We start from the raw sequence: 20852 nt of genomic DNA on the forward strand, positions 1-20852 counted from the left end.
CCACCTGCTGAGTACGCTGGAACAACCTGCTCTACTCGCTGGAGCCACCTGCTGGACACGCCAAAATCACCTGATGGCTACGCCAGCACCACTCGGCAGACAAGCCAGAATCACCTGCAGGGTATGCCGGAACCACCTCTCAGACGTGCCAGAACCCCTTGTCGGACACTCCGGAATCACCTGTCAGGCATGCCGGAACCACCTCTCGAGCGTGCCAGAATGACGTGCCAGAGACACCGGATGCACCTGCCGAGCACGCCGGAACCTCCTCTTCGACTCGCCGGAACCACCAGCCAGAGACGCCAAAATCCCCTGCCAGGTAGGCCAGAATCACATGGCGGACGCTCCGGAATCTCCCGCCGGGAAGGTAGGAACCACCTCTCAAACATACTGGAAGCACGTGCCGGACATGCCGGCACCACGTACTGGACAGACCAGAAACACCTGCCGGACCTGCCTGAACCACCTGCTGAGCACACCGGAACAACTTGCTCGACTCGCTGGAGCCACCTGCTGGACACCCCAAAATCACCAGCCAGCTATGCCAGAACCACTTGCCGTACACTCCGGAATCACCTGCTGGTTACACCAGAGCCACTTGGTGGACAATCCAGAATCACCTGCCGGACATGCCAGAACCACCTGTCACACATGCCGGAACCACGTGCCTGACACGCCGGAACCACCTCGCGGACAGACCGGAACCACCTACCAGACATGCCTGAACCACCTGCCGAGCATGCCGGAACCACCTGCCGGACACGCCAAAATCACCTGCGGGCTAGGCCAGAACCACTTGTAGGACTCTCCTGGAGCACCTGCCGGGCATGCGGGAACCACCTCTCAGACGTGCCAGAACCACGTGCGGCACATGACGGAACCCATTACCGGACAGACCGGAACCACCTGCTGGACACGCCAGAATCACCTGCCAAGAACACCGGAACCACCTGAACAGCTCGCCAGAAACACCTGCCGGACATGCCAAAATCACCTGCCGGCTACACCAGAACCTCTTGCCGGACACTCCGGAATCACCTGCCAGACATGATGCAACCAAATGTCAGACGTGCCAGAACCACGTGCCAGAGACACCGGATGCAACTGCCGAGCATGCCGGAACCTCCTGCTCAACTCGCTGTAACCACCTGCCGGGGACGCCAAAATCACCTGTCAGCTAGGCCAGAACCACGTGGCGGACTCTATGGAATCACCCGCCGGGCATGCCGGAACCAGCTCTCAGACGTGCCAGAAGCACGTGCCGGACACGCCGGAACCACCTACTAGAGAGACCGGAACCACCTGCCAGACCCGCCTGAACCACCTGCTGAGTACGCTGGAACAACCTGCTCTACTCGCTGGAGCCACCTGCTGGACACGCCAAAATCACCTGATGGCTACGCCAGCACCACTCGGCAGACAAGCCAGAATCACCTGCAGGGTATGCCGGAACCACCTCTCAGACGTGCCAGAACCCCTTGTCGGACACTCCGGAATCACCTGTCAGGCATGCCGGAACCACCTCTCGAGCGTGCCAGAATGACGTGCCAGAGACACCGGATGCACCTGCCGAGCACGCCGGAACCTCCTGTTCGACTCGCCGGAACCACCAGCCAGAGACGCCAAAATCCCCTGCCAGGTAGGCCAGAATCACATGGCGGACGCTCCGGAATCTCCCGCCGGGAAGGTAGGAACCACCTCTCAAACATACTGGAAGCACGTGCCGGACATGCCGGCACCACGTACTGGACAGACCAGAAACACCTGCCGGACCTGCCTGAACCACCTGCTGAGCACACCGGAACAACTTGCTCGACTCGCTGGAGCCACCTGCTGGACACCCCAAAATCACCAGCCAGCTATGCCAGAACCACTTGCCGTACACTCCGGAATCACCTGCTGGTTACACCAGAGCCACTTGGTGGACAATCCAGAATCACCTGCCGGACATGCCAGAACCACCTGTCACACATGCCGGAACCACGTGCCTGACACGCCGGAACCACCTCGCGGACAGACCGGAACCACCTACCAGACATGCCTGAACCACCTGCCGAGCATGCCGGAACCACCTGCCGGACACGCCAAAACCACCTGCGGGCTAGGCCAGAACCACTTGTAGGACTCTCCTGGAGCACCTGCCGGGCATGCGGGAACCACCTCTCAGACGTGCCAGAACCACGTGCGGCACATGACGGAACCCATTACCGGACAGACCGGAACCACCTGCTGGACACGCCAGAATCACCTGCCAAGAACACCGGAACCACCTGAACAGCTCGCCAGAAACACCTGCCGGACATGCCAAAATCACCTGCCGGCTACACCAGAACCTCTTGCCGGACACTCCGGAATCACCTGCCAGACATGATGCAACCAAATGTCAGACGTGCCAGAACCACGTGCCAGAGACACCGGATGCAACTGCCGAGCATGCCGGAACCTCCTGCTCAACTCGCTGTAACCACCTGCCGGGGACGCCAAAATCACCTGTCAGCTAGGCCAGAACCACGTGGCGGACTCTATGGAATCACCCGCCGGGCATGCCGGAACCAGCTCTCAGACGTGCCAGAAGCACGTGCCGGACACGCCGGAACCACCTACTAGAGAGACCGGAACCACCTGCCAGACCCGCCTGAACCACCTGCTGAGTACGCTGGAACAACCTGCTCTACTCGCTGGAGCCACCTGCTGGACACGCCAAAATCACCTGATGGCTACGCCAGCACCACTCGGCAGACAAGCCAGAATCACCTGCAGGGTATGCCGGAACCACCTCTCAGACGTGCCAGAACCCCTTGTCGGACACTCCGGAATCACCTGTCAGGCATGCCGGAACCACCTCTCGAGCGTGCCAGAATGACGTGCCAGAGACACCGGATGCACCTGCCGAGCACGCCGGAACCTCCTCTTCGACTCGCCGGAACCACCAGCCAGAGACGCCAAAATCCCCTGCCAGGTAGGCCAGAATCACATGGCGGACGCTCCGGAATCTCCCGCCGGGAAGGTAGGAACCACCTCTCAAACATACTGGAAGCACGTGCCGGACATGCCGGCACCACGTACTGGACAGACCAGAAACACCTGCCGGACCTGCCTGAACCACCTGCTGAGCACACCGGAACAACTTGCTCGACTCGCTGGAGCCACCTGCTGGACACCCCAAAATCACCAGCCAGCTATGCCAGAACCACTTGCCGTACACTCCGGAATCACCTGCTGGTTACACCAGAGCCACTTGGTGGACAATCCAGAATCACCTGCCGGACATGCCAGAACCACCTGTCACACATGCCGGAACCACGTGCCTGACACGCCGGAACCACCTCGCGGACAGACCGGAACCACCTACCAGACATGCCTGAACCACCTGCCGAGCATGCCGGAACCACCTGCCGGACACGCCAAAACCACCTGCGGGCTAGGCCAGAACCACTTGTAGGACTCTCCTGGAGCACCTGCCGGGCATGCGGGAACCACCTCTCAGACGTGCCAGAACCACGTGCGGCACATGACGGAACCCATTACCGGACAGACCGGAACCACCTGCTGGACACGCCAGAATCACCTGCCAAGAACACCGGAACCACCTGAACAGCTCGCCAGAAACACCTGCCGGACATGCCAAAATCACCTGCCGGCTACACCAGAACCTCTTGCCGGACACTCCGGAATCACCTGCCAGACATGATGCAACCAAATGTCAGACGTGCCAGAACCACGTGCCAGAGACACCGGATGCAACTGCCGAGCATGCCGGAACCTCCTGCTCAACTCGCTGTAACCACCTGCCGGGGACGCCAAAATCACCTGTCAGCTAGGCCAGAACCACGTGGCGGACTCTATGGAATCACCCGCCGGGCATGCCGGAACCAGCTCTCAGACGTGCCAGAAGCACGTGCCGGACACGCCGGAACCACCTACTAGAGAGACCGGAACCACCTGCCAGACCCGCCTGAACCACCTGCTGAGTACGCTGGAACAACCTGCTCTACTCGCTGGAGCCACCTGCTGGACACGCCAAAATCACCTGATGGCTACGCCAGCACCACTCGGCAGACAAGCCAGAATCACCTGCAGGGTATGCCGGAACCACCTCTCAGACGTGCCAGAACCCCTTGTCGGACACTCCGGAATCACCTGTCAGGCATGCCGGAACCACCTCTCGAGCGTGCCAGAATGACGTGCCAGAGACACCGGATGCACCTGCCGAGCACGCCGGAACCTCCTCTTCGACTCGCCGGAACCACCAGCCAGAGACGCCAAAATCCCCTGCCAGGTAGGCCAGAATCACATGGCGGACGCTCCGGAATCTCCCGCCGGGAAGGTAGGAACCACCTCTCAAACATACTGGAAGCACGTGCCGGACATGCCGGCACCACGTACTGGACAGACCAGAAACACCTGCCGGACCTGCCTGAACCACCTGCTGAGCACACCGGAACAACTTGCTCGACTCGCTGGAGCCACCTGCTGGACACCCCAAAATCACCAGCCAGCTATGCCAGAACCACTTGCCGTACACTCCGGAATCACCTGCTGGTTACACCAGAGCCACTTGGTGGACAATCCAGAATCACCTGCCGGACATGCCAGAACCACCTGTCACACATGCCGGAACCACGTGCCTGACACGCCGGAACCACCTCGCGGACAGACCGGAACCACCTACCAGACATGCCTGAACCACCTGCCGAGCATGCCGGAACCACCTGCCGGACACGCCAAAATCACCTGCGGGCTAGGCCAGAACCACTTGTAGGACTCTCCTGGAGCACCTGCCGGGCATGCGGGAACCACCTCTCAGACGTGCCAGAACCACGTGCGGCACATGACGGAACCCATTACCGGACAGACCGGAACCACCTGCTGGACACGCCAGAATCACCTGCCAAGAACACCGGAACCACCTGAACAGCTCGCCAGAAACACCTGCCGGACATGCCAAAATCACCTGCCGGCTACACCAGAACCTCTTGCCGGACACTCCGGAATCACCTGCCAGACATGATGCAACCAAATGTCAGACGTGCCAGAACCACGTGCCAGAGACACCGGATGCAACTGCCGAGCATGCCGGAACCTCCTGCTCAACTCGCTGTAACCACCTGCCGGGGACGCCAAAATCACCTGTCAGCTAGGCCAGAACCACGTGGCGGACTCTATGGAATCACCCGCCGGGCATGCCGGAACCAGCTCTCAGACGTGCCAGAAGCACGTGCCGGACACGCCGGAACCACCTACTAGAGAGACCGGAACCACCTGCCAGACCCGCCTGAACCACCTGCTGAGTACGCTGGAACAACCTGCTCTACTCGCTGGAGCCACCTGCTGGACACGCCAAAATCACCTGATGGCTACGCCAGCACCACTCGGCAGACAAGCCAGAATCACCTGCAGGGTATGCCGGAACCACCTCTCAGACGTGCCAGAACCCCTTGTCGGACACTCCGGAATCACCTGTCAGGCATGCCGGAACCACCTCTCGAGCGTGCCAGAATGACGTGCCAGAGACACCGGATGCACCTGCCGAGCACGCCGGAACCTCCTCTTCGACTCGCCGGAACCACCAGCCAGAGACGCCAAAATCCCCTGCCAGGTAGGCCAGAATCACATGGCGGACGCTCCGGAATCTCCCGCCGGGAAGGTAGGAACCACCTCTCAAACATACTGGAAGCACGTGCCGGACATGCCGGCACCACGTACTGGACAGACCAGAAACACCTGCCGGACCTGCCTGAACCACCTGCTGAGCACACCGGAACAACTTGCTCGACTCGCTGGAGCCACCTGCTGGACACCCCAAAATCACCAGCCAGCTATGCCAGAACCACTTGCCGTACACTCCGGAATCACCTGCTGGTTACACCAGAGCCACTTGGTGGACAATCCAGAATCACCTGCCGGACATGCCAGAACCACCTGTCACACATGCCGGAACCACGTGCCTGACACGCCGGAACCACCTCGCGGACAGACCGGAACCACCTACCAGACATGCCTGAACCACCTGCCGAGCATGCCGGAACCACCTGCCGGACACGCCAAAACCACCTGCGGGCTAGGCCAGAACCACTTGTAGGACTCTCCTGGAGCACCTGCCGGGCATGCGGGAACCACCTCTCAGACGTGCCAGAACCACGTGCGGCACATGACGGAACCCATTACCGGACAGACCGGAACCACCTGCTGGACACGCCAGAATCACCTGCCAAGAACACCGGAACCACCTGAACAGCTCGCCAGAAACACCTGCCGGACATGCCAAAATCACCTGCCGGCTACACCAGAACCTCTTGCCGGACACTCCGGAATAACCTGCCCGGCATGCCAGAACCACCTCTCAGAAGTGCCAGAAGCACGTGCTGGACATGCCGGAACAACCTATCGGACAGAACGGAACAACCTGCCGGACACACCAAAATCACCTGCGGGCTACGCCAGAACCACTTGGAGGACTCTCCGGGAAAACCTGCCGGGCATGCTGGAACCACCTCTCAGACGTGCCTGAACCACGTGGCGGACACTCCGGAAACGCATGTCGGGCCGGCCGGAACCACCTCTCAGACGTGCCAGAACCTCATGCCGGACACCCCAGAACCACCTGCTGGACAGACCGGAAACACCTGCCGGACACGCCGGAACCACATGTTCGACTCGCTGGAACCACATTCTGGACATGGCAAAATCACCTGCCGCCTATGCCAGAACCGCTTGGCGAACACTCCAGAATCACCTGTCAGGCATGCCGGAACCACCTCTCAGACATGCCAGAACCACATGCCAATGACACCGGAAGCACCTGCCGAGCATGCCGGAAGCACCTGCTCGACTCGCCAGAACCACCTGTCGGACACGCCAAAATCACCTGCCGGCTACGCCACAGCCAGTTGGTGAACACTCCGGAAACACCTGCCGGGCTGGCTGGAACCACCTGCCAGTCACGCCAACATCACCTGCCAGCTACGCCAGAACCACTTGGCGGAGACTCCAGAAACACCTGTTGGGCCAGCCGGAACCACCTCTCAGACGTGCCAGAACCATGTGCCTGAGATGCTGGAACCACACCCCGAACAGACCGAAACCACCTGCCAGACCCAACTGAACCACCTGCTAAGCACGCAGGAACAACCTGCTCGCCTCGCCGGAACCACATGCCGGGCGCAGCGGAAGCACCTGCCGAGCGCGCCGGAGCCACCTGCTCCCCTCGCCGGAACCACCTGCCCGGCGCGCCGGAGCCACCTGCTCGCCTCGCCGGAACCTCCTGCCAGGCCTAGCAGAAGCACCTGCCGGGCGCGCCGGAGCCACCTGCTCGCCTCGCCGGAACCACCTGCCGGGTGCAGGGGAAGCACCTGCCGAGCGCGCCGGAGCCACCTGCTGGCCTCGCCGGAACCACCTGCCGGGCCCAGCGGAAGCACGTGCCAAGCACGCCGGAGCCACCTGCTCGCCTCGCCGGAACTACCTGCCGGGCCCAGCGGAAGCACCTGCCGAGCGCGCCGGAGCCACCTGCTCGCCTCGCCGGAACCACGCGCCGGGCCCCAACCCTAACCCTAACCCTAACCCTATCCCCAAACCCTAACCCTAACCCTAACCCCTAACCCTAAGCCTAACCCTAAACCCTAACCCAACCGTAACCCTAACTCTAACCCTACCCCTAACCCTAACCCCTAACCCCAAACCCTAAACCCTAACCCTAACCGTAACCCTAACCCTATCCCTAACCCTAACCTGACGGACAGGCTGGAACCAGCTGCTCAACTCGCCGGAACCACCTGCCAGACATGCCAGAACCACCTGCCGAGCACGCCGGAGCCACCTGCTGGACTCACCAGAACCACCTGCCTGACAGGCCAAAATCAACAGCTGGCTATGAGAGAACCACCTGGCAGACAATCCGCAATAACCTGCCAGGCATGCAGGAACCACCTCTCAGACGTAAGAGAACCATGTGCCGGACACGCTGGAACCACGTCCTGGACAGACTGGAACCACCTGCCGGACATGCCTGGACCACCTGCCGAGCACGCCGGAACCACCTGCTCGACTCGCAGGACCCATGTGCCAGACACGCCAAAATGAACTGCCGGCTACACCAGAACCACTTACCGGACACTCCGGAATAACCTGCCCGGCATGCCAGAACCACCTCTCAGAAGTGCCAGAAGCACGTGCTGGACATGCCGGAACAACCTATCGGACAGAACGGAACAACCTGCCGGACACACCAAAATCACCTGCGGGCTACGCCAGAACCACTTGGAGGACTCTCCGGGAAAACCTGCCGGGCATGCTGGAACCACCTCTCAGACGTGCCTGAACCACGTGGCGGACACTCTGGAAACGCATGTCGGGCCGGCCGGAACCACCTCTCAGACGTGCCAGAACCTCATGCCGGACACCCCAGAACCACCTGCTGGACAGACCGGAAACACCTGCCGGACACGCCGGAACCACATGTTCGACTCGCTGGAACCACATTCTGGACATGGCAAAATCACCTGCCGCCTATGCCAGAACCGCTTGGCGAACACTCCGGAATCACCTGTCAGGCATGCCGGAACCACCTCTCAGACCTGCCAGAACCACATGCCAATGACACCGGAAGCACCTGCCGAGCATGCCGGAAGCACCTGCTCGACTCGCCAGAACCACCTGTCGGACACGCCAAAATCACCTGCCGGCTACGCCACAGCCAGTTGGTGAACACTCCGGAAACACCTGCCGGGCTGGCTGGAACGACCTGCCAGCTACGCCAGAACCACTTGGCGGAGACTCCAGAAACACCTGTTGGGCCAGCCGGAACCACCTCTCAGACGTGCCAGAACCATGTGCCTGAGATGCTGGAACCACACCCCGAACAGACCGAAAACACCTGCCAGACCCAACTGAACCACCTGCCGAGCACGCAGGAACAACCTGCTCGCCTCGCCGGAACCACCTGCCGGGCGCAGCGGAAGCACCTGCGGAGCGCGCCGGAGCCACCTGCTCGCCTCGCCGGAACCACCTGCCGGGCCCAGCGGAAGCACCTGCTGGGCGCGCCGGAGCCACCTGCCCGGCTCGCCGGAACCACCTGCCGGGCCCTAACCCTAACCCTAACCCTAACCCTATCCCCAAACCCTAACCCTAACCCTAACCCCTAACCCTAAGCCTAACCCTAAACCCTAACCCAACCGTAACCCTAACCCTAACCCTACCCCTAACCCTAACCCCTAACCCCAAACCCTAAACCCTAACCCTAACCGTAACCCTAACCCTATCCCTAACCCTAACCTGACGGACAGGCTGGAACCAGCTGCTCAACTCGCCGGAACCACCTGCCAGACATGCCAGAACCACCTGCCGAGCACGCCGGAGCCACCTGCTGGACTCACCAGAACCACCTGCCTGACAGGCCAAAATCAACAGCTGGCTATGAGAGAACCACCTGGCAGACAATCCGCAATAACCTGCCAGGCATGCAGGAACCACCTCTCAGACGTAAGAGAACCACGTGCCGGACACGCTGGAACCACGTCCTGGACAGACTGGAACCACCTGCCGGACATGCCTGGACCACCTGCCGAGCACGCCGGAACCACCTGCTCGACTCGCAGGACCCATGTGCCAGACACGCCAAAATGAACTGCCGGCTACACCAGAACCACTTACCGGACACTCCGGAATAACCTGCCCGGCATGCCAGAACCACCTCTCAGAAGTGCCAGAAGCACGTGCTGGACATGCCGGAACAACCTATCGGACAGAACGGAACAACCTGCCGGACACACCAAAATCACCTGCGGGCTACGCCAGAACCACTTGGAGGACTCTCCGGGAAAACCTGCCGGGCATGCTGGAACCACCTCTCAGACGTGCCTGAACCACGTGGCGGACACTCCGGAAACGCATGTCGGGCCGGCCGGAACCACCTCTCAGACGTGCCAGAACCTCATGCCGGACACCCCAGAACCACCTGCTGGACAGACCGGAAACACCTGCCGGACACGCCGGAACCACATGTTCGACTCGCTGGAACCACATTCTGGACATGGCAAAATCACCTGCCGCCTATGCCAGAACCGCTTGGCGAACACTCCGGAATCACCTGTCAGGCATGCCGGAACCACCTCTCAGACATGCCAGAACCGCATGCCAATGACACCGGAAGCACCTGCCGAGCATGCCGGAAGCACCTGCTCGACTCTCCAGAACCACCTGTCGGACACGCCAAAATCACCTGCCGGCTACGCCACAGCCAGTTGGTGAACACTCCGGAAACACCTGCCGGGCTGGCTGGAACCACCTGCCAGTCACGCCAACATCACCTGCCAGCTACGCCAGAACCACTTGGCGGAGACTCCAGAAACACCTTCTGGGCCAGCCGGAACCACCTCTCAGACGTGCCAGAACCATGTGACTGAGATGCTGGAACCACACCCCGAACAGACCGAAACCACCTGCCAGACCCAACTGAACCACCTGCCGAGCACGCAGGAACAACCTGCTCGCCTCACCGGAACCACCTGCCGGGCGCAGCGGAAGCACCTGCCGAGCGCGCCGGAGCCACATGCTCGCCTCGCCGGAAACAACTGCCCGGCGCGCCGGAGCCACTTGCTCGCCTCGCCGAAACCACCTGCCGGGCCCAGCGGAAGCACGTGCCAAGCACGCAGGAGCCACCTGCTCGCCTCGCCGGAACCACCTGCCGGGCCCAGCGGAAGCACATGCCGAGCGCGCCGGAGCCACCTGCTCGCCTCGCCGGAACCACCTGCCGGGCGCAGCGGAAGCACCTGCCGAGCGCGCCGGAGCCACCTGCTCGCCTCGCCGGAAACACCTGCCGGGTGCAGCGGAAGCACCTGCCGGGCGCGCCGGAGCCACCTGCTCGCCTCGCCGGAACCACCTGCCGGGCCCAGCGGAAGCACGTGCCAAGCATGCCGGAGCCACCTGCTCGCCTCGCCGGAACCACCTGCCGGGCCCAGCGGAAGCACCTGCCGGGCGCGCCGGAGCCACCTGCTCGCATCGGCGGAACCACGTGCCGGGCCCTAACCCTAACACTAACCCTAACCCTATCCCCAAACCCTAACCCTAACCCTAACCCCTAACCCTAAGCCTAACCCTAAACCCTAACCCAACCGTAACCCTAACCCTAACCCTACCCCTAACCCTAACCCCTAACCCCAAACCCTAAACCCTAACCCTAACCGTAACCCTAACCCTATCCCTAACCCTAACCTGACGGACAGGCTGGAACCAGCTGCTCAACTCGCCGGAACCACCTGCCAGACATGCCACAACCACCTGCCGAGCACGCCGGAGCCACCTGCTGGACTCACCAGAACCACCTGCCTGACAGGCCAAAATCAACAGCTGGCTATGAGAGAACCACCTGGCAGACAATCCGCAATAACCTGCCAGGCATGCAGGAACCACCTCTCAGACGTAAGAGAACCACGTGCCGGACACGCTGGAACCACGTCCTGGACAGACTGGAACCACCTGCCGGACATGCCTGGACCACCTGCCGAGCACGCCGGAACCACCTGCTCGACTCGCAGGACCCATGTGCCAGACACGCCAAAATGAACTGCCGGCTACACCAGAACCACTTACCGGACACTCCGGAATAACCTGCCCGGCATGCCAGAACCACCTCTCAGAAGTGCCAGAAGCACGTGCTGGACATGCCGGAACAACCTATCGGACAGAACGGAACAACCTGCCGGACACACCAAAATCACCTGCGGGCTACGCCAGAACCACTTGGAGGACTCTCCGGGAAAACCTGCCGGGCATGCTGGAACCACCTCTCAGACGTGCCTGAACCACGTGGCGGACACTCCGGAAACGCATGTCGGGCCGGCCGGAACCACCTCTCAGACGTGCCAGAACCTCATGCTGGACACCCCAGAACCACCTGCTGGACAGACCGGAAACACCTGCCGGACACGCCGGAACCACATGTTCGACTCGCTGGAACCACATTCTGGACATGGCAAAATCACCTGCCGCCTATGCCAGAACCGCTTGGCGAACACTCCGGAATCACCTGTCAGGCATGCCGGAACCACCTCTCAGACCTGCCAGAACCACATGCCAATGACACCGGAAGCACCTGCCGAGCATGCCGGAAGCACCTGCTCGACTCGCCAGAACCACCTGTCGGACACGCCAAAATCACCTGCCGGCTACGCCACAGCCAGTTGGTGAACACTCCGGAAACACCTGCCGGGCTGGCTGGAACCACCTGCCAGTCACGCCAACATCACCTGCCAGCTACGCCAGAACCACTTGGCGGAGACTCCAGAAACACCTGTTGGGCCAGCCGGAACCACCTCTCAGACGTGCCAGAACCATGTGCCTGAGATGCTGGAACCGCACCCCGAACAGACCGAAACCACCTGCCAGACCCAACTGAACCACCTGCCGAGCACGCAGGAACAACCTGCTCGCCTCGCCGGAACCACCTGCCGGGCGCAGCGGAAGCACCTGCGGAGCGCGCCGGAGCCACCTGCTCGCCTCGCCGGAACCACGTGCCGGGCCCTAACCCTAACCCTAACCCTAACCCTTACCCTATCCCCAAACCCTAACCCTAACCCTAACCCCTAACCCTAAGCCTAACCCTAAACCCTAACCCAACCGTAACCCTAACCCTAACCCTACCCCTAACCCTAACCCCTAACCCCAAACCCTAAACCCTAACCCTAACCGTAACCCTAACCCTATCCCTAACCCTAACCTGACGGACAGGCTGGAACCAGCTGCTCAACTCGCCGGAACCACCTGCCAGACATGCCAGAACCACCTGCCGAGCACGCCGGAGCCACCTGCTGGACTCACCAGAACCACCTGCCTGACAGGCCAAAATCAACAGCTGGCTATGAGAGAACCACCTGGCAGACAATCCGCAATAACCTGCCAGGCATGCAGGAACCACCTCTCAGACGTAAGAGAACCATGTGCCGGACACGCTGGAACCACGTCCTGGACAGACTGGAACCACCTGCCGGACATGCCTGGACCACCTGCCGAGCACGCCGGAACCACCTGCTCGACTCGCAGGACCCATGTGCCAGACACGCCAAAATGAACTGCCGGCTACACCAGAACCACTTACCGGACACTCCGGAATAACCTGCCCGGCATGCCAGAACCACCTCTCAGAAGTGCCAGAAGCACGTGCTGGACATGCCGGAACAACCTATCGGACAGAACGGAACAACCTGCCGGACACACCAAAATCACCTGCGGGCTACGCCAGAACCACTTGGAGGACTCTCCGGGAAAACCTGCCGGGCATGCTGGAACCACCTCTCAGACGTGCCTGAACCACGTGGCGGACACTCCGGAAACGCATGTCGGGCCGGCCGGAACCACCTCTCAGACGTGCCAGAACCTCATGCCGGACACCCCAGAACCACCTGCTGGACCGACCGGAAACACCTGCCGGACACGCCGGAACCACATGTTCGACTCGCTGGAACCACATTCTGGACATGGCAAAATCACCTGCCGCCTATGCCAGAACCGCTTGGCGAACACTCCGGAATCACCTGTCAGGCATGCCGGAACCACCTCTCAGACCTGCCAGAACCACATGCCAATGACACCGGAAGCACCTGCCGAGCATGCCGGAAGCACCTGCTCGACTCGCCAGAACCACCTGTCGGACACGCCAAAATCACCTGCCGGCTACGCCACAGCCAGTTGGTGAACACTCCGGAAACACCTGCCGGGCTGGCTGGAACCACCTGCCAGTCACGCCAACATCACCTGCCAGCTACGCCAGAACCACTTGGCGGAGACTCCAGAAACACCTGTTGGGCCAGCCGGAACCACCTCTCAGACGTGCCAGAACCATGTGCCTGAGATGCTGGAACCACACCCCGAACAGACCGAAACCACCTGCCAGACCCAACTGAACCACCTGCCTAGCACGCAGGAACAACCTGCTCGCCTCGCTGGAACCACCTGCCGGGCGCAGCGGAAGCACCTGCCGAGCGCGCCGGAGCCACCTGCTCGCGTCGCCGGAACCACGTGCCGGGCCCTAACCCTAACCCTAACCCTAACCCTATCCCCAAACCCTAACCCTAACCCTAACCCCTAACCCTAAGCCTAACCCTAAACCCTAACCCAACCGTAACCCTAACCCTAACCCTACCCCTAACCCTAACCCCTAACCCCAAACCCTAAACCCTAACCCTAACCGTAACCCTAACCCTATCCCTAACCCTAACCTGACGGACAGGCTGGAACCAGCTGCTCAACTCGCCGGAACCACCTGCCAGACATGCCAGAACCACCTGCCGAGCACGCCGGAGCCACCTGCTGGACTCACCAGAACCAGCTGCCTGACAGGCCAAAATCAACAGCTGGCTATGAGAGAACCACCTGGCAGACAATCCGCAATAACCTGCCAGGCATGCAGGAACCACCTCTCAGACGTAAGAGAACCACGTGCCGGACACGCTGGAACCACGTCCTGGACAGACTGGAACCACCTGCCGGACATGCCTGGACCACCTGCCGAGCACGCCGGAACCACCTGCTCGACTCGCAGGACCCATGTGCCAGACACGCCAAAATGAACTGCCGGCTACACCAGAACCACTTACCGGACACTCCGGAATAACCTGCCCGGCATGCCAGAACCACCTCTCAGAAGTGCCAGAAGCACGTGCTGGACATGCCGGAACAACCTATCGGACAGAACGGAACAACCTGCCGGACACACCAAAATCACCTGCGGGCTACGCCAGAACCACTTGGAGGACTCTCCGGGAAAACCTGCCGGGCATGCTGGAACCACCTCTCAGACGTGCCTGAACCACGTGGCGGACACTCCGGAAACGCATGTCGGGCCGGCCGGAACCACCTCTCAGATGTGCCAGAACCTCATGCCGGACACCCCAGAACCACCTGCTGGACAGACCGGAAACACCTGCCGGACACGCCGGAACCACATGTTCGACTCGCTGGAACCACATTCTGGACATGGCAAAATCACCTGCCGCCTATGCCAGAACCGCTTGGCGAACACTCCGGAATCACCTGTCAGGCATGCCGGAACCACCTCTCAGACCTGCCAGAACCACATGCCAATGACACCGGAAGCACCTGCCGAGCATGCCGGAAGCACCTGCTCGACTCGCCAGAACCACCTGTCGGACACGCCAAAATCACCTGCCGGCTACGCCACAGCCAGTTGGTGAACACTCCGGAAACACCTGCCGGGCTGGCTGGAACCACCTGCCAGTCACGCCAACATCACCTGCCAGCTACGCCAGAACCACTTGGCGGAGACTCCAGAAACACCTGTTGGGCCAGCCGGAACCACCTCTCAGACGTGCCAGAACCATGTGCCTGAGATGCTGGAACCACACCCCGAACAGACCGAAACCACCTGCCAGACCCAACTGAACCACCTGCCAAGCACGCAGGAACAACCTGCTCGCCTCGCCGGAACCACCTGCCGGGCGCAGCGGAAGCACCTGCCGAGCGCCCCGGAGCCACCTGCTCGCCTCGCCGGAACCACCTGCCCGGCGCGCCGGAGCCACCTGCTCGCCTCGCCGGAACCACCTGCCAGGCCCAGCAGAAGCACCTGCCGGGCGCGTCGGATCCACCTGCTCGCCTCACCGGAACCACCTGCCGGGTGCAGCGGAAGCACCTGCCGAGCGCGCCGGAGCCACCTGCTCGCCTCGCCGGAACCACCTGCCGGGCCCAGCGGAAGCACGTGCCAAGCACGCCGGAGCCACCTGCTCGCCTCGCGGGAACCACCTGCCGGGCCCAGCGGAAGCACCTGCCGAGCGGGCCGGAGCCACCTGCTCGCCTCGCCGGAACCACGTGCCGGGCCCCAACCCTAACCCTAACCCTAACCCTATCCCCAAACCCTAACCCTAACCCTAACCCCTAACCCTAAGCCTAACCCTAAACCCTAACCCAACCGTAACCCTAACCCTAACCCTAACCCCTAACCCTAAGCCTAACCCAAACCCTAACCCAACCGTAACCCTAACCCTAACCCTACCCCTAACCCTAACCCCTAACCCCAAACCCTAAACCCTAACCCTAACCGTAACCCTAACCCTATCCCTAACCCTAACCTGACGGACAGGCTGGAACCAGCTGCTCAACTCGCCGGAACCACCTGCCAGACATGCCAGAACCACCTGCCGAGCACGCCGGAGCCACCTGCTGGACTCACCAGAACCACCTGCCTGACAGGCCAAAATCAACAGCTGGCTATGAGAGAACCACCTGGCAGACAATCCGCAATAACCTGCCAGGCATGCAGGAACCACCTCTCAGACGTAAGAGAACCACGTGCCGGACACGCTGGAACCACGTCCTGGACAGACTGGAACCACCTGCCGGACATGCCTGGACCACCTGCCGAGCACGCCGGAACCACCTGCTCGACTCGCAGGACCCATGTGCCAGACACGCCAAAATGAACTGCCGGCTACACCAGAACCACTTACCGGACACTCCGGAATAACCTGCCCGGCATGCCAGAACCACCTCTCAGAAGTGCCAGAAGCACGTGCTGGACATGCCGGAACAACCTATCGGACAGAACGGAACAACCTGCCGGACACACCAAAATCACCTGCGGGCTACGCCAGAACCACTTGGAGGACTCTCCGGGAAAACCTGCTGGGCATGCTGGAACCACCTCTCAGACGTGCCTGAACCACGTGGCGGACACTCTGGAAACGCATGTCGGGCCGGCCGGAACCACCTCTCAGACGTGCCAGAACCTCATGCCGGACACCCCAGAACCACCTGCTGGACAGACCGGAAACACCTGCCGGACACGCCGGAACCACATGTTCGACTCGCTGGAACCACATTCTGGACATGGCAAAATCACCTGCCGCCTATGCCAGAACCGCTTGGCGAACACTCCGGAATCACCTGTCAGGCATGCCGGAACCACCTCTCAGACCTGCCAGAACCACATGCCAATGACACCGGAAGCACCTGCCGAGCATGCCGGAAGCACCTGCTCGACTCGCCAGAACCACCTGTCGGACACGCCAAAATCACCTGCCGGCTACGCCACAGCCAGTTGGTGAACACTCCGGAAACACCTGCCGGGCTGGCTGGAACGACCTGCCAGCTACGCCAGAACCACTTGGCGGAGACTCCAGAAACACCTGTTGGGCCAGCCGGAACCACCTCTCAGACGTGCCAGAACCATGTGCCTGAGATGCTGGAACCACACCCCGAACAGACCGAAACCACCTGCCAGACCCAACTGAACCACCTGCCGAGCATGCAGGAACAACCTGCTCGCCTCGCCGGTACCACCTGCCGGGCGCAGCGGAAGCACCTGCCGAGCGCGCCGGAGCCACCTGCTCGCCTCGCCGGAAACACCAGCCGGGCCCAGCGGAAGCACCTGCCGAGCGCGCCGGAGCCACCTGCTTGCCTCGCCGGAACCACCTGCCCGGCGCGCCGGAGCCACCTGCTCGCCTCGCCGGAACCACCTGCCGGGCGCAGCGGAAGCACCTGCCGGGCACGCCGGAGCCACCTGCTTGGCTCGCCCGAACCACCTGCCAGGCCCTAACCCTAACCTTAACCCTAACCCTATCCCCAAACCCTAACCCTAACCCTAACCCCTAACCCTAAGCCTAACCCTAAACCCTAACCCAACCGTAACCCTAACCCTACCCCTACCCCTAACCCTAACCCCTAACCCCAAACCCTAAACCCTAACCCTAACCGTAACCCTAACCCTATCCCTAACCCTAACCTGACGGACAGGCTGGAACCAGCTGCTCCACTCGCCGGAACCACCTGACAGACATGCCAGAACCACCTGCCGAGCACGCCGGAGCCACCTGCTGGACTCACCAGAACCACCTGCCTGACAGGCCAAAATCAACAGCTGGCTATGAGAGAACCACTTGGCAGAAAATCCGCAATAACCTGCCAGGCATGCAGGAACCACCTCTCAGACGTAAGAGAACCACGTGCCGGACACGCTGGAACCACGTCCTGGACAGACTGGAACCACCTGCCGGACATGCCTGGACCACCTGCCGAGCACGCCGGAACCACCTGCTCGACTCGCAGGACCCATGTGCCAGACACGCCAAAATGAACTGCCGGCTACACCAGAACCACTTACCGGACACTCCGGAATAACCTGCCCGGCATGCCAGAACCACCTCTCAGAAGTGCCAGAAGCACGTGCTGGACATGCCGGAACAACCTATCGGACAGAACGGAACAACCTGCCGGACACACCAAAATCACCTGCGGGCTACGCCAGAACCAATTGGAGGACTCTCCGGGAAAACCTGCCGGGCATGCTGGAACCACCTCTCAGACGTGCCTGAACCACGTGGCGGACACTCCGGAAACGCATGTCGGGCCGGCCGGAACCACCTCTCAGATGTGCCAGAACCTCATTCCGGACACCCCAGAACCACCTGCTGGACAGACCGGAAACACCTGCCGGACACGCCGGAACCACATGTTCGACTCGCTGGAACCACATTCTGGACATGGCAAAATCACCTGCCGCCTATGCCAGAACCGCTTGGCGAACACTCCGGAATCACCTGTCAGGCATGCCGGAACCACCTCTCAGACATGCCAGAACCACATGCCAATGACACCGGAAGCACCTGCCGAGCATGCCGGAAGCACCTGCTCGACTCGCCAGAACCACCTGTCGGACACGCCAAAATCACCTGCCGGCTACGCCACAGCCAGTTGGTGAACACTCCGGAAACACCTGCCGGGCTGGCTGGAACGACCTGCCAGCTACGCCAGAACCACTTGGCGGAGACTCCAGAAACACCTGTTGGGCCAGCCGGAACCACCTCTCAGACGTGCCAGAACCATGTGCCTGAGATGCTGGAACCACACCCCGAACAGACCGAAACCACCTGCCAGACCCAACTGAACCACCTGCCGAGCATGCAGGAACAACCTGCTCGCCTCGCCGGAACCACCTGCCGGGCGCAGCGGAAGCACCTGCCGAGCGCGCCGGAGCCACCTGCTCGCCTCGCCGGAAACACCAGCCGGGCCCAGCGGAAGCACCTGCCGAGCGCGCCGGAGCCACCTGCTCGCCTCGCCGGAACCACCTGCCCGGCGCGCCGGAGCCACCTGCTCGCCTCGCCGGAACCACCTGCCGGGCGCAGCGGAAGCACCTGCCGGGCACGCCGGAGCCACCTGCTTGGCTCGCCCGAACCACCTGCCAGGCCCTAACCCTAACCTTAACCCTAACCCTATCCCCAAACCCTAACCCTAACCCTAACCCCTAACCCTAAGCCTAACCCTAAACCCTAACCCAACCGTAACCCTAACCCTACCCCTACCCCTAACCCTAACCCCTAACCCCAAACCCTAAACCCTAACCCTAACCGTAACCCTAACCCTATCCCTAACCCTAACCTGACGGACAGGCTGGAACCAGCTGCTCCACTCGCCGGAACCACCTGACAGACATGCCAGAACCACCTGCCGAGCACGCCGGAGCCACCTGCTGGACTCACCAGAACCACCTGCCTGACAGGCCAAAATCAACAGCTGGCTATGAGAGAACCACTTGGCAGAAAATCCGCAATAACCTGCCAGGCATGCAGGAACCACCTCTCAGACGTAAGAGAACCACGTGCCGGACACGCTGGAACCACGTCCTGGACAGACTGGAACCACCTGCCGGACATGCCTGGACCACCTGCCGAGCACGCCGGAACCACCTGCTCGACTCGCAGGACCCATGTGCCAGACACGCCAAAATGAACTGCCGGCTACACCAGAACCACTTACCGGACACTCCGGAATAACCTGCCCGGCATGCCAGAACCACCTCTCAGAAGTGCCAGAAGCACGTGCTGGACATGCCGGAACAACCTATCGGACAGAACGGAACAACCTGCCGGACACACCAAAATCACCTGCGGGCTACGCCAGAACCAATTGGAGGACTCTCCGGGAAAACCTGCCGGGCATGCTGGAACCACCTCTCAGACGTGCCTGAACCACGTGGCGGACACTCCGGAAACGCATGTCGGGCCGGCCGGAACCACCTCTCAGATGTGCCAGAACCTCATTCCGGACACCCCAGAACCACCTGCTGGACAGACCGGAAACACCTGCCGGACACGCCGGAACCACATGTTCGACTCGCTGGAACCACATTCTGGACATGGCAAAATCACCTGCCGCCTATGCCAGAACCGCTTGGCGAACACTCCGGAATCACCTGTCAGGCATGCCGGAACCACCTCTCAGACATGCCAGAACCACATGCCAATGACACCGGAAGCACCTGCCGAGCATGCCGGAAGCACCTGCTCGACTCGCCAGAACCACCTGTCGGACACGCCAAAATCACCTGCCGGCTACGCCACAGCCAGTTGGTGAACACTCCGGAAACACCTGCCGGGCTGGCTGGAACGACCTGCCAGCTACGCCAGAACCACTTGGCGGAGACTCCAGAAACACCTGTTGGGCCAGCCGGAACCACCTCTCAGACGTGCCAGAACCATGTGCCTGAGATGCTGGAACCACACCCCGAACAGACCGAAACCACCTGCCAGACCCAACTGAACCACCTGCCGAGCATGCAGGAACAACCTGCTCGCCTCGCCGGAACCACCTGCCGGGCGCAGCGGAAGCACCTGCCGAGCGCGCCGGAGCCACCTGCTCGCCTCGCCGGAAACACCAGCCGGGCCCAGCGGAAGCACCTGCCGAGCGCGCCGGAGCCACCTGCTCGCCTCGCCGGAACCACCTGCCCGGCGCGCCGGAGCCACCTGCTCGCCTCGCCGGAACCACCTGCCGGGCGCAGCGGAAGCACCTGCCGGGCACGCCGGAGCCACCTGCTTGGCTCGCCCGAACCACCTGCCAGGCCCTAACCCTAA

This window comes from Equus asinus, chromosome 10 (assembly GCF_041296235.1).
Source record: "Equus asinus isolate D_3611 breed Donkey chromosome 10, EquAss-T2T_v2, whole genome shotgun sequence".
Taxonomy (NCBI): domain Eukaryota; kingdom Metazoa; phylum Chordata; class Mammalia; order Perissodactyla; family Equidae; genus Equus; species Equus asinus.